This window comes from Tachyglossus aculeatus, chromosome 14 (genome assembly GCF_015852505.1).
Source record: "Tachyglossus aculeatus isolate mTacAcu1 chromosome 14, mTacAcu1.pri, whole genome shotgun sequence".
NCBI lineage: Eukaryota > Metazoa > Chordata > Mammalia > Monotremata > Tachyglossidae > Tachyglossus > Tachyglossus aculeatus.
Genome location: NC_052079.1, coordinates 50,052,973 through 50,065,555, shown reverse-complemented (window position 1 = coordinate 50,065,555; position 12,583 = coordinate 50,052,973). Strand labels below are relative to the sequence as shown.

Sequence of the window (12,583 nt, the reverse complement as noted above, 5' to 3'; positions counted from 1 at the left end):
AGAGAGAGAGAGAGAGAGAGAGAGAGAGAGAGAGAGAGAGAGAGAGGAGAGCGCTGAGCCTCCGGGAGCCTTGCTGAGTCTGTAGCGTCGCGCGCGTCGCGCAGGGTGGGAGCTCCTCCGGGCGAAGGATGCTAACCAGGAAGAGACCAGGAGACAGGAGGAGGAGAGAGGCTGGAGCCGGCGAAAGTTAGGGAGAGTCGGGACCACAACCGGGAAAAAAGAGCCCGGAAAAGAGCCAGGAGGTGAGCCGGGAGGTCAGCCGGGAGGACAGCCGGGAGGAGGGAGCCGTGGGAAAGGTGGTCCGGAGAAGGGGATTCCTCGCTTCCCCTTGGCCCACCGGGGCAGGCCGGCGTCCTGACGAGCAGCGGGCCGGAGGAGGGGGATGTAGGCGACGCCCCCCTCCCTGGCCGCCCCGGACCGCCCGCTCCCCCGGGATAAGGCGCTCAACCAGCTCCCCCGCGGTAAGGCCTTCTCTCACTCTCCAGTTGGGGTTCCCGGGGCGGGGGGGCGGCAGTGAGAGGGGGTCGAGGCGGGGGTCGGGGGGCTGCTCTGGACTCCCCCTGCTCTGCCTCCCCTTCGCCCGACCCTCGTGCCCGGGCTCCGACCCTGCGCTGAGCGCGCGGGGCGACGAGCAGCGGCTCGCAGAGGCCCCCCTGGCCATCCTCGGGTCCGGGTGTCCCTCCTCGGGTCCCTTTGTCCCTCCTCGTGTCCAGGTGTCCCTCCTCGTGTCCGAGTGTCCCTCCCCGTTTCCGTGTGTCCCTTCTCGTGTCCATGTGTCTCTCCCCGTGTCCGTGTGTCCCTCCCCGTGTCCCTGTGTCCCTCCTCGGGTCCGGGTGACCCTCCCCGTGTCCGTGTGTCCCTCCCCGTGCCCCTGTGTCCCTCCCCGTGTCCCTGTGTCCCTCCCCGTGTCCCTGTGTCCCTCCCCGTGTCCCGGTGTCCCTCTCCATCCCGCCTGCACTGCCGGGATTCGCCTTCAAATCCCGGGCTTTTGGAGGGGAGCGCAGCAGCAGCAGCCTCGTCTCCCAGCTGTTGGCCTCTCTCCCTGCCCTCGGCGCCCCCCTCAGCCCCTCGCCCCCTCACCCCCTGGTCCTCCGTCCCCCTCCCCCCTCCCCCCCTGGTCCTCTGTCCCCTCACCTCCTCACCCTCCTATCCCCTCACCCCCTGGTTCTCCACCCCCCTCACCCTCGCATCCCCTTATCCCCTCACCCCCTGGTCCTCCATCCCCCTCACCTCCTCACCCTCTGGTCCTCTGTCCCCCTCCCCCCCTCCCCCTCACATCTCCTCACTCCCTCACCCCCTAGACCGCCGTCCCCCTCACCCCCTCACCCCGTCACCCCCCGGTCCTCCATCCCCTTCACCTCCTCACCCTCTGGTCCTCTGTCCCCTCACCCCCTCACCCTCCCATCCCCTCATCCCCTCACCCCCTGGTCCTCCGTCCCCCTCACCCTCTCCCCCTCTGGTCCTCTGTCCCCTCATCCCCTCACCCCCTCACCCCCTGGCCCGCCGTCCCCTTCACCCCCTTAACCCTCTAGTCCTCGGTCCCCTCACCCCCTCACCCTCTCATCCCCTCACCCCCTGGTTCTCCATCCCCCTCACCCCCCATCCCCTCGCCCCCTCACCCCCTGGTCCTCCGTCCCCCTCACCCCCTCACCCACGGGCGTCTTCTCCCCGCTCAGCCCGGCTCATGTCCCGACCGCGGGGCAGCGAGGCAGGGGCTGGACCGCTTCCTCCGGCCCCCATCGGGGCTCAAGCTGGGCCGGGCGAGGGAGCGGAGGTCCGGTCTCTGCCTCCCACCCCCATCCCCCTGGGTCTGCCAGAAGTGGGGCCCAGGGGGCGTCCAGAAAGAGGCCTGATAGGGAGTAGACCCCGGCTGCGGCGGGGGGCTGACCCCCGGGTAGGGCAGGTCCCACTCCTGGCCACCCTCATCTGTCCACCCCCCTGGTCCCAGCCCCCCTGCGGTGGCCTGCCCCGGCTCCGGGTTAGAGTCCCACCAGAGGGGGACAACAATCAATCAATCAATCAATCAATCGTACAGCCCCCAGCCGGTCACCTCGCCCGTCCCCAGGCTGCCTGGGCCCTGTCCGGACAGACTGGTCATCTCTGGGCTGCGATGGGGTCTCGGGGCAAAGCTGAACCTGGAGGTAGCCAAGAGGGTGAGAGATCACCCCCAGCCCCCAGCCCCCCAAGACATCACAGCCTTGGAGAAAAGCCCCAGCTGGGAACCGGGGAGCTTCTGGGGGTTTGTGGAATCGCTTTGTACACATGCACACACGTACACACACTTACACAAACACGCTTGCATACACACCCCAGAACACTCACCCATATGCATACACGGTCACACACACAAACACACTTACGCCCACATTCATACCCTTATGCACACCCACATGCACAACAAACACAAACACACACACACACACTGTGTAATCCAACCGGACCCTATGACATCCAATGGTGTCCTGAGCTAGGTGGGTGGTCCTGGCTAGGGAGAGGTTCCGTGGTGAACCAGTGGGCAGCCCCCTCTCGATTCTTCAGGGCCCAGGGGACGGGGTGAGGCGGGTTGGGGGGGATCAGTTTCCATCCAGCAGAGTGGCGAGCGAGGGAGCCAGTGTCTTTCCTAGCAGAATTGGTTTGGAGGTGGTCTGGATAATAATAGTAGTAATAATAATGATAATTGTGATATTGGTTAAGCGCTTACTATGTGCCAAGCACTGCATTAAGCACTGGGGCAAATACAAGATAAGCAGGCACCACAAGGGGCTCACAGTCTAAGTAGGAGGGAGAAGAGGGGATGTGGGGGAAGGGGCCCTTCTCCCACCTGCCCCTAATAATAATTGTGGTATTCGTTAAGCGCTTACTCTGTGCCAAGCGCTGGGGTAGATACAAGGTAATCAAGCTGTCCCACGTGGGGCTCACAGTCTTCATCCCCATTTTACGGATGAGGGAACTGAGGCACGGAGCAGTGAAGTGACTTCTCCAAGGTCACACAGCAGACGAGCGGCAGAGCCGGGACTTGAACCCATGTCCTCCAATTCCCAAGCCCGGGGTCTTTCCACTAAGCCACTAATCCCCGCGGGAGAACAGGGTCCTGGGCTGCGAGTCTCCCCAAATCCCACGACCGGATTCTCCTCTCCTCCCGCCCGCCCCCGGGACCCGGGGAACGACCCCCGAGGGCTCCCAGGTCAATAATTGTTATTATTATGGTATTTGTTAAGCGCTTACTACGTGCTAGGCTATGTACTAAGCGCTGGGGGTAGTTACGAGTAAACCTCTGGGCAAACGGCTCCAAATTGGCGAATGGCGGAGGTTGGCGGGGTGGGGGCTTGGAGAGGACCCCGCGTGGGTTCTGAGGTGGAGGGGGCCCCCTCCACCAGGGTGACTGAGTCATAAGGAACATGTAACCTACATGGCAACGGGCAACATGGTAACAACAGCTCATCCGAGTGGTACCCGGGCTGTCGGGAGATGGAGGGGAGAGGAAGAAGCGGGGCCTAGAGAGTTTGGATGGAGGAAGAGATGGGGGAGAAGACAGGCTAGAGACAGGGAAGGGGAAGAGAAGGTTCGGGAAAGGGTGGAAGAGGAAAAACAGGAGGAGGAGGAGGAGGACCAGGAGGAGGAGGAGATGGGGAAGAGTTCGAGATGAGAAGGAGAAAGATGTGGTGGGTTTTGTTATAATAATAATAACAATGGCATTTATTAAGCGCTTATTAAGTGCAAATCACTGTTCTAAGTGCTGGGGAGGTTACAAGGTGATCAGGTTGTCCCATGGGGGGCTCAGTCTTCATCCCATTTTACAGATGAGGGAACTGAGGTCCAGAGAAGCTAAGTGACTTGCCCAAAGTCACACAAGCTGACAATTGGCGGAGCTGGGATTTGAACCCATGACCAAATAGATACAAGGATACCAGCTTGTTCCACGTGGGGCTCACAGTCTTAATCCCCATTTCCAGATGAGGGAACTGAGGCACTGGGAAGTTAAGTGACTTGCCCAAGGTCACACAGCAGACAAGTGGCAGAGCCAGGATTAGAACCCATGACTTCTGACTCCAAAGCCCGGGCTCTTTCCACTGAGCCACGCTGCCTCTCTGTTAAGCTCTTACTCTGTGCCAGGCACTGTAGTAAGTGCCGGGGTGGGTACAAACTAATCGGAATGGATACCTATCCCTGTCCCACGTGGGGCTCACAGCCTTAATCCCCATTTTCCAGATGAGGGAAACGAAGTGATTTGCCCAAGGTCACACAACGGACAAGTGGCAGAGCGGGGATTAGAACCCAGGTCCTTCTGATGCCCAGGCCCAGGATTTCTCCACTAAGCCGTGCCAGGAAGGACTTGGGCAAATAAATAACATTATTATTATTCTCTGTGCCTCAGTTCCCTCACCTGTAAAATGGGGATGAAGACTGTGAGCCCCACGAGGGACAACCCCATCACCTTGTATCCCCCCAGCGCTTAGAACAGTGCTTGGCACATAGTAAGCGCTTAACAAATACCATCATCATTATTATTATTATTGGGCAGAGGAAGGGTAGGAGAGAAGATGGCAGGACGGGTAGAGGGGGAGGCTGGAGAAGGGATGGAGAGAGGGGAAGAGAGATGAAGTAGAGGAGAGGACAAGAGGACAAGAGTCTCCACTCCCCCTGAATCCGGAGGTCTTCTCCTTCGGCCCAGGGCCTTCTCCCCTCCATCTTTCTCCCCTTCCCCTACACATAGACGTTCTTCGTGCCTCTCCCCCCGCTCTTGGATGCCAAATTTGGTTCCTGCAATCTGTCGTCTCTCCTCTGAGATTGGCACCGGGACCAGATCCGAGCACATTACATCACCACAAATCAATTTGCGAAAGGGAAAAAAAAAAAGTAGGAAAAAAACCCCAGAAAAAAGCAAGTGAGAGGGGTTCATCCTCGTGGGCTGGTCCTCGGACATCCCCCCCTCCGGTCCCCCACCTAAGGACTGGGCTGTTGAGTGGTGGGGGAGGGGCAAGGCCGGGACCCCCGCCCCTCCTCCCTCCACCCAGGGGAAGGGGTGGCTTGTATGCTTCTAGTTCTGGAGTGGGGACTTTCATTTCAACGCTTAGAACAGTGCTTGGCACATAGTAAACGCTTAACAAATGCCATTATTATTATTATTTTATTATTATGAAGTCGTATTTATTGAGCGCTTACTGTGTGCAGAGCACTGTACTGAGCGCTTGGGAAAGTACAAAGTACAGAGAAGCAGCATGGCTAAGTGGAAAGAGCCCGGGCTTGGGTGTCAGAGGTCATGGGTTCGAATCCCGACTCTGCTACTTATCAGCTGTGTGACCTTGGGTAAGTCACTTCATTTCTCTGGGCCTCAGTTCCCTCATCTGTAAAATGGGGATTAAGACTGTGAGCCCCATGGGGGACAAACTGATCACCTTGTATCCTCCCCAGTGCTTAGAACAGTGCTTTGCACATAGTAAGCACTTAACAAATACCATTATTATTATTATTATTATTATTATTATTATTGTTACAACACGGCAATAAAGAGAGATAATCCCTGCCCGAGCCTCCACTGGCTGCCTCGGTTTCTCCCTCGGCTAAGTGGGGGCCCAGGGGAGGAGGGAGGATGGCTGACCGGGACACCTGGCTCCTCGCTCTAAGCAGCGTGGCTTAGTGGCAAGAGCCCGGGCTTCGGAGTCAGAAGGCATGGGTTCTAATCCCGGCTCTGCCACTTGTCTGCTGTGTGACCTTGGGCAAGTCACTTAACTTTCCGGTGCCTCAGTTCCTTCATCTGGAAATGGGGATTAAGACTGTGAGCCCCACGTGGGACAACCTGATTACCTTGTATCTGCCCAGCGCTTAGAACAGTGCCTGGCACGTAATAAGCGCTTAACAAATACCATAATAAGAATAATAATTATCGAGCGTTTACTGTATGCAGAGTATTGTTCTAGTCGCTTGGAAGAGTACGATACAACAGTTGCTGGACACGTGCCCTGCCGATCAGGAACCGACGGGGTGAATAGTAATAATTAATAATAATACTTGTAAAGTGCTTACTTTGTGCCAGGCACTGTACTAAGCGCTGGGGTGGATACAAGCAAATCGGGTTGAACACAATCCCTGTCCTACGTGGGGCTCACAGCCTTAATCCGCATTTTACAGATAAGAGAACTGAGGCACAGAGAAATGCAGTGACTTGCCCAAGGTCACACAACAGACAACTGGTGGAGCCGGGATTAGAGCCCATGAGGAAGCCCCCTAGCCCAGCTCCAGGGGGTCGAAGACTTCCATCCGGGCGTTCCGGGGGGATCAGGGCCCACATCCACAACCCACGCACAGAGTGTAGCGCACAACCCGCCCCCGCCCCCCGACTCCCACCCCGCAGATCCTGTTACAGTCCGAACTCCTTCATCTGGGCCTTTCGACCCCCCTCTGGGTCAAGGGACAAGGGGGCACCTGAGCCAGAGGGGGGGCAGAGCTGGTGGGCAGAACCCCCCAAAGACGCCACTAACTCTGAGCCCCTCCCCCAAATGCATGTGTGTCTTTCTAGGGGGACACCCAGAGTGTCCAGGACCCCTGCCCTCCTCCCCCCACCATCCCTCATCAAGTAAGACCCTGCGCCCCTGTGCCCCAGCGGACGGATGCCTGGATGCCCGGCAGTCGGTGCCCACTTCCCGCTGTCAGCGCCAGGCTGTGTCCCAGTCCCTGAGGTCTCCCTTCCCTCCACCCCTCAGACACCCAGGTAGCCATCCATCTCCAAACATACGCAGTTGTGTGCCCACACATCCATGCCCCTCACCTGCGGCCCCATAAAAATAATAATCATAAGAATGGTATTTGTTAAGCACTTACTATGTGCCAGCCACTGTACCAAGCGCTGGGGAGCATACAAGCAAATCGAGTGGTCCTATGTGGGGCTCACACTCTCAATCCCCATTTTACAGAGGGGGTAACTGAGGCACAGAGAAGTTAAGTGACTAGCCCAAGGTCACATAGCAGACAAGTGGCAGAGCAGGGATTAGGACCCATGGCCTTCTGACTCACTACATCATGCTGCCGTCTCGCCGTCCATCCCTCCTTCTTTCCTTCCTTCCCTCCCTCCTTTTCCCTCCTTTTCTCCTTCCATCCCTCTCTCCTTCCCTCCTTCCACCCCTCTCTCCCGCCTTCCCTTCCTCCCTTCTTTCCTCCCTCCCTCCTTCCTTCCCCTTCTTCCTCCCTCCCTCCTTCTTCTCCTTCCCTCCTTCTTCTCCTTCCCTCCTTCTTCTCCTTCCCTCCTTCCATCCCTCCCTTCCTCCCTCTCTCTTTCCTTCCTTCCCTCCCTTTTTCCCTCCCTTTCTCCTTCTATCCCTCTCTCCTTCCCTCTTTCCACCCTTCTCTCCTGCCTTCCCTCCCTCCTTTCTTCCTCCCTCCCTCCTTCTTCTCCTTCCCTCCTTCCATTTTCCACTAGGCCCCAAACACATCCAGCCATACAACCCTCCACACACAAGCAGAAGCAGCCTGGCCTAGTGGCAAGAGCCCGGCCTTGGAGTCAGAGGATTTGGCTTCTAATCCCAGCTCTGTCACTTGTCCGCTGTGTGCTGTGTGACCTTGGACAAGTCACTTAACTTCTCTGTGTCTCAGTTACCCCATCTGTAAAATGGGGATTAAGACTGTGAGCCCCACGTGGGACAACCTGACAACCTTGTATCTACTATGAGAAGCAGCGTGGCTCAGTGGAAAGAGCATGGGCTTTGGAGTCAGAGGTCATGGGTTCAAATCCAGGCTCCACCAATTGTCAGCTGTGTGACTCTGGGCAAGTCACTTAACTTCTCTGTGCCTCAGTTCCCTCATCTGTAAAATGGGGATTAAGACTGTGAGCTCCATGTGGGACAACCTGATCACCTTGTAACCTCTCCAGCGCTTAGAACAGTGCTTTGCGCATAGTAAGTGCTTAATAAATGCTATCATTGTTATTACTATTATCATTACTACTAGTGCTTGTAACAGTGCTTGGCCCATAGTATGTACTTAACAAATACCATAATGTTGATGATGATTATTCTCTGTGCCTCAGTTTCCTCATCTGTAAAATGGGGATTAAGGCTGTGAACGCTATGTGGGACAGGGACTGTGTCCAACCTGATTAGCTTGTGTCTACCCCAGCATTTAGAACAGTGCTTTGCACATAGTAAGTGCTTACTAATAATAATAATGGTATTTATTAAGCACTTACTATGTGGTGGGGCACTGCTCTAAGCGCTGGATAACAAATACAACAATAATAATAGTAATAATAATAACTGCAGTCATATGCCCCTCCGTACACATGCAATCACACTCGCTCTTAAAGATCTGTCTGGTCTTTCACCCCCATTCATTTATTCATTCATTCAGTCGTATTTATTGAGCGCTTACTGTGTGCAGAGCACTGTACTAAGCGCTCCCCCCCCCCCCCCCCAGAAACTCATGCTGGTTTGTAGAAGGCAGGGCCGTCATGTGAGCGCCGGGCCCACCCGGACAAGTAACCGCACACGGGTCACACCCCCACACGCCCACACCTGCACACATTTGCAGGCCCGTTACACAGACCCGCGAGCGCAGCCCCAAACGTCCCGCCCACGCTGGGGGTGTGTGTGTGGTGGGTGTGTGTGTGTGGGGGGGGGGGGGATAGGGGTCCTCTTTTTCGTCCGGGCCGACGCCGGGGGCGATTGGGGCGTGAAAGGCGGCAGCTCTCCGTGGGGCAGTGGCTCTGCTGATGTCCACCTCGCTCCCGCTCTGGGCCTTTCTGATGCCCTGGCAGGCATGCCTGTCCTGTCCTGCTCTCTCTCTCTCTCTCTCTCTCTCGCTCCCTCCCTCCCTCTCTCCTTCCTTCCCTCCTTCATTCATTCAATCGTATTTATTGAGCGCTTACTGTGTGCAGAACACTGTACTTCCCTCCCTCTTCTCCTTTCCTTCTTCCATCCCTCCCTTCCTCCCTCCCTCTCCCCTTCCTTCCCTCCCTCCTTCCCTCTCTCCTCTCCTTCCCTCCTTCCTTCCCTTTCTCCCTCCCTCCCTTCCTCCCTCTCCCCTTCCTTCCCTCCCTCCTTCCCTCTCTCCTCTCCTTCCCTCCTTCCTTCCCTTTCTCCCTCCCTCCCTTCTTTCCTCCCTTTCTCTTTCCTTCCCTCCCTCCCTTTTCCCCCATCCCTCCTTCCTTTCTTCCTCCCTCCCTCTTCTCCTTCCCTCCTTCCATCCCTCCCTTCCTCCGTCTCACCTTCCTTCCCTCCCTCCCTTTTCCCCCCTCCTTTTCTCCTTCCATCCCTCTCTCCTTCCCTCCTTCCACCCCTCTCCCGCCTTCCCTCCCTCCCTTCTTTCCTCCCTCCCTCCTTCTTCTCCTTCCCTCCTTCCTCCCTCTCTTTCCTTCCCTCCCTTCCTTTTTCCCTCCCTTTCTCCTTCTATCCCTCTCTCCTTCCCTCTTTCCACCCCCTCTCCTACCTTCCCTCCTTCCTTTCTTCTTCCCTCCCTCCTTCTTCTCCTTCCCTCCTTCCATCTCTCCCTTACTCCCTCTCTCCTTCCTTCCCTCCTTTCCTTCCCTCCCTCCCTTTTCCCCTCCCTTTCTCCTTCCATCCCTCTCTCGTTCCCTCCTTTCACTCCTCTTCCGCCTTCCCTCCCTCCCTTCTTTCCTCCCTCCCTCCTTCCTTGTCTTTCTCCCTTCCTCTCTCCCTTCTTTCCTCCCTCCCTCCTTCCCTCCCTCCCATTTTTCCCTCCCTTCCTCCCTCCCTCTTTTCCTCCCTCTCCCCCTCCCAGCCTCCCTCCCTCCCAGCCTGGTCCTGCCTCCTGCAGGCCTCCTTCCCCACGCTGGGCCGGGGGAGGGCTTCTGTCCAGAGGAGGGGAGAAAGACGGGGCCCAGAGCCAGCCCCACGCTGATGCCACCCACGGGTGGCCGTCCGAGGGAGCCAGGAGTCTGAACTGGGTGGGGCGGGGAAGACAAGGCCCTGGTCTCTGGGATGGCAGGAAGTGGAGGAGGAGGAGGGAGAGGCAGAGCTCAGGCAGGGAGGGTGGGAAGTGGCATAGCTGGGGGGGGGTGGGGGGGTGGGCTGGGGTTGGGGGAAGGGGGGAGAAGGCCCGATCCCGGATTGTTGGGCATCGGATTGAGTCAGTCGCCCTGGTCACCCTAACCTTTGCCCCCGGGCAGCCTTGAGCTACCAGGCCTCCCCTTTGCTGTGAGCTGGTGGGTTTTCTCCTTCTCTGATCTCAGCTGAGGGCTGGGGGTGGGGGGAGTTTGGGAGATGTGGGGCTCCAGCTGTTCCCGGGGTGATCTCCAGAGCAGGCCCCGGGCCCTAGCTCCTTCACCTAGCCTGGGTGGCCCAGGGGTTGGGGATCGGGGGTGGCAGAGGGGGCAGGGAGTGACCGTGACCTTCCTGTCTCTCCGCTGACACTGTCAACCCGGGGCGGGGGGTCTGAGTGCAGCCCTCTTTAAAATCTTTATTTTTCTCTCCCTCCCTCTTCTCCTCACTACGTGGGCTGATCACTGCTCAAACTTTTAATTCAGATGGTAATTGGAATAATAATATGGGCAGAGCCCTTCTTGCTGTGACGCTGCAGCTGGCACGGCGTGGCTAGGAATAGCTCTTGAGTCACACACACACACACACACACACACACACAGTGGTGGTGGAGAGGTGGGGGGTCAGTTTCCAGCTGTTTTTTGTCTGGCCCCCTCTCCCCAGCTCTTCTTCTTTCCCTGGCTCCTCTCAGATCCAGGTCCGGCTCAGACCAGTCCCGTTCTAATCAATCAATCAATGGAATTATTGAGCGCTTACTATGTGCACACCACCGTTTTAAGCGGATGGAAGAGTACAATACAACAGAAAGCAGACATGTCCACTTCCCATGATGAGTTTACGGTCTAGAGGGGAGCTTAAAGTCTGGAAGGGAACAACTGGCATTTGTTAAGCGCTTACTATGTACCAGGCAATGTAGTAAGTGCTGGGGTGAATACAAGCGAATTGGGTTGGACACAGTTTCTGTCCAACGTGGAGTTCGCAGTCTTAATCCCCGCTTGACGGCGAGGGAATTGAGGCCCAGAGAGGTGAAGTGACTTGCCTAAGTTCACACAGCATTCATTCAATCATATTTATCGAGCGTTTACTGTGTGCAGAGCACTGTACTAAGCACTTGGAAAGTACAATTCAGCAATAAAGAGAGCTAATCCCTGCCCACAACGGGTTTACAAGCAAACAAGTGACGGCGGCAGGATTAGAACCCAGGTCTTTCTGAATCCCAGGCCCATGCTCTTTCTACTAGGCCACACTGCTTGTCTAAGGAGGTCAGACACCGGGGCGAGGGCAAAAACCCCGGGCAGAGAGAAACTGTCCATCCCACCAGTTCCCCCCAGTTTCCCCACCCCAAGCTGACCGCTCCATAAAGCTGGTCGATTGTAAGCTTCTGGAGGAGTCATGTCCATTGACTGTAGCGTACTCTGCCACAGAATAGGCACTCAATACACCCTATTGATTGGTTGATTGATCTGGGGTGACCCTTGGAGCGCCCCGAGACTATTCCATGAGGAAAGGGCAGAACCCTTCGCCCTGTTCCTTGGCTTTTCCTCCATCTTTCTTCTAGACCGTGAGCCCACTGTTGGGTAGGGACTGTCTCTATATGTTGCCAACTTGTACTTCCCAACGGCTTAGTACAGTGCTCTGCACACAGTAAGCACTCAATAAATACGATTGATTGATTGATTGATCTTTCTGCCACCAGGCCTTCGCTACCCTGTCCTACCCAGAGGGCAGGGGTGGACTGGTCATGGTGACCTTCCTGGCCTGATATAAAATAATGATGATGGTCTATGTTAAGCATTTACTCTGTGTCAAGCACTGTTCTAAGCTCTGGAGTCGATAAAAGCAGCGTGGCTCAGTGGAAAGAGCACGGGCTTGGGAGTCAGAGGTCATGGGTTCGAATGCCACCTCCCCCACGTCTGCTGTGTGACCTTGGGCAAGTCACTTAACTTCTCTGTGCCTCAGTTCCCTCATCTGTAAAATGGGGATTAAGACTGTGAGCCCACATGGGACGACCTCATCTCCTTGTATTCCCCCCAGCGCTTAGAACAGTGCTTTGCACATAGTAAGCGCTTAACAAATACCAACATCATTATTATTATTATTATTACAAGCTAATATAAGGTGGACTCAATCCAAGCCCCACATGGGGCTCCCCGTCTTAATCCCCATTTTACAGAGGAGAGAACTGAGGCACAGAGAAGTAAAGTGATTTGCCCGAGGTCACAAAGCAGAGAAGAGGCAGAGTCAGGATTAGAACTCAGATCCTTTTAACTCCCAGGCCTGTGATGTATCCACTAGGCCACACTGCAGAGAGGTGTTGAATGACCCAGGCTGGAGGGTTAGGGAGAGGGGCTTGGTCAGGGCCTAGGAAAGTTAAGTGGTCTGGGAAATAGTCTTGCTCATTATTATTATTATTATTATTATTATTATTGCCATGGGGGTGGGGTGAGGAGAGGCCCCCGGGAGCCCCAGCCTCTGTCCTTGTCCTTGCTGGTATCTTTCCTTCTCCTGTCCTTCTGAGTCTTTCTGGCCCTAGGGTGGCTAGTGTTCTAGCTTCACACTGGACTATAATAATAATAATGGCATTTATAAAGCAC

The 12,583-nt window shown here is 56.2% G+C and overlaps 1 protein-coding gene across 5 annotated transcripts in view; it reads left to right on the top strand.

Annotated features, from left to right (window-relative positions):
- KCNJ4 (potassium inwardly rectifying channel subfamily J member 4) overlaps positions 1-12,583 on the top strand; it is a 47,255-nt gene that overhangs the window by 9,949 nt on the left and 24,723 nt on the right. The window contains exon 1 of one of the 5 annotated variants that reach the window (XM_038756571.1): positions 53-242. The exons of 3 other annotated variants lie outside the window; for them this stretch is intronic. The gene's annotated coding sequence lies outside the window, so the exon portion shown is untranslated. Of the gene's footprint in view, positions 1-52; positions 462-12,583 lie in introns of those variants that run through there. One more of the 5 variants, XM_038756570.1, reaches the window with a different exon arrangement.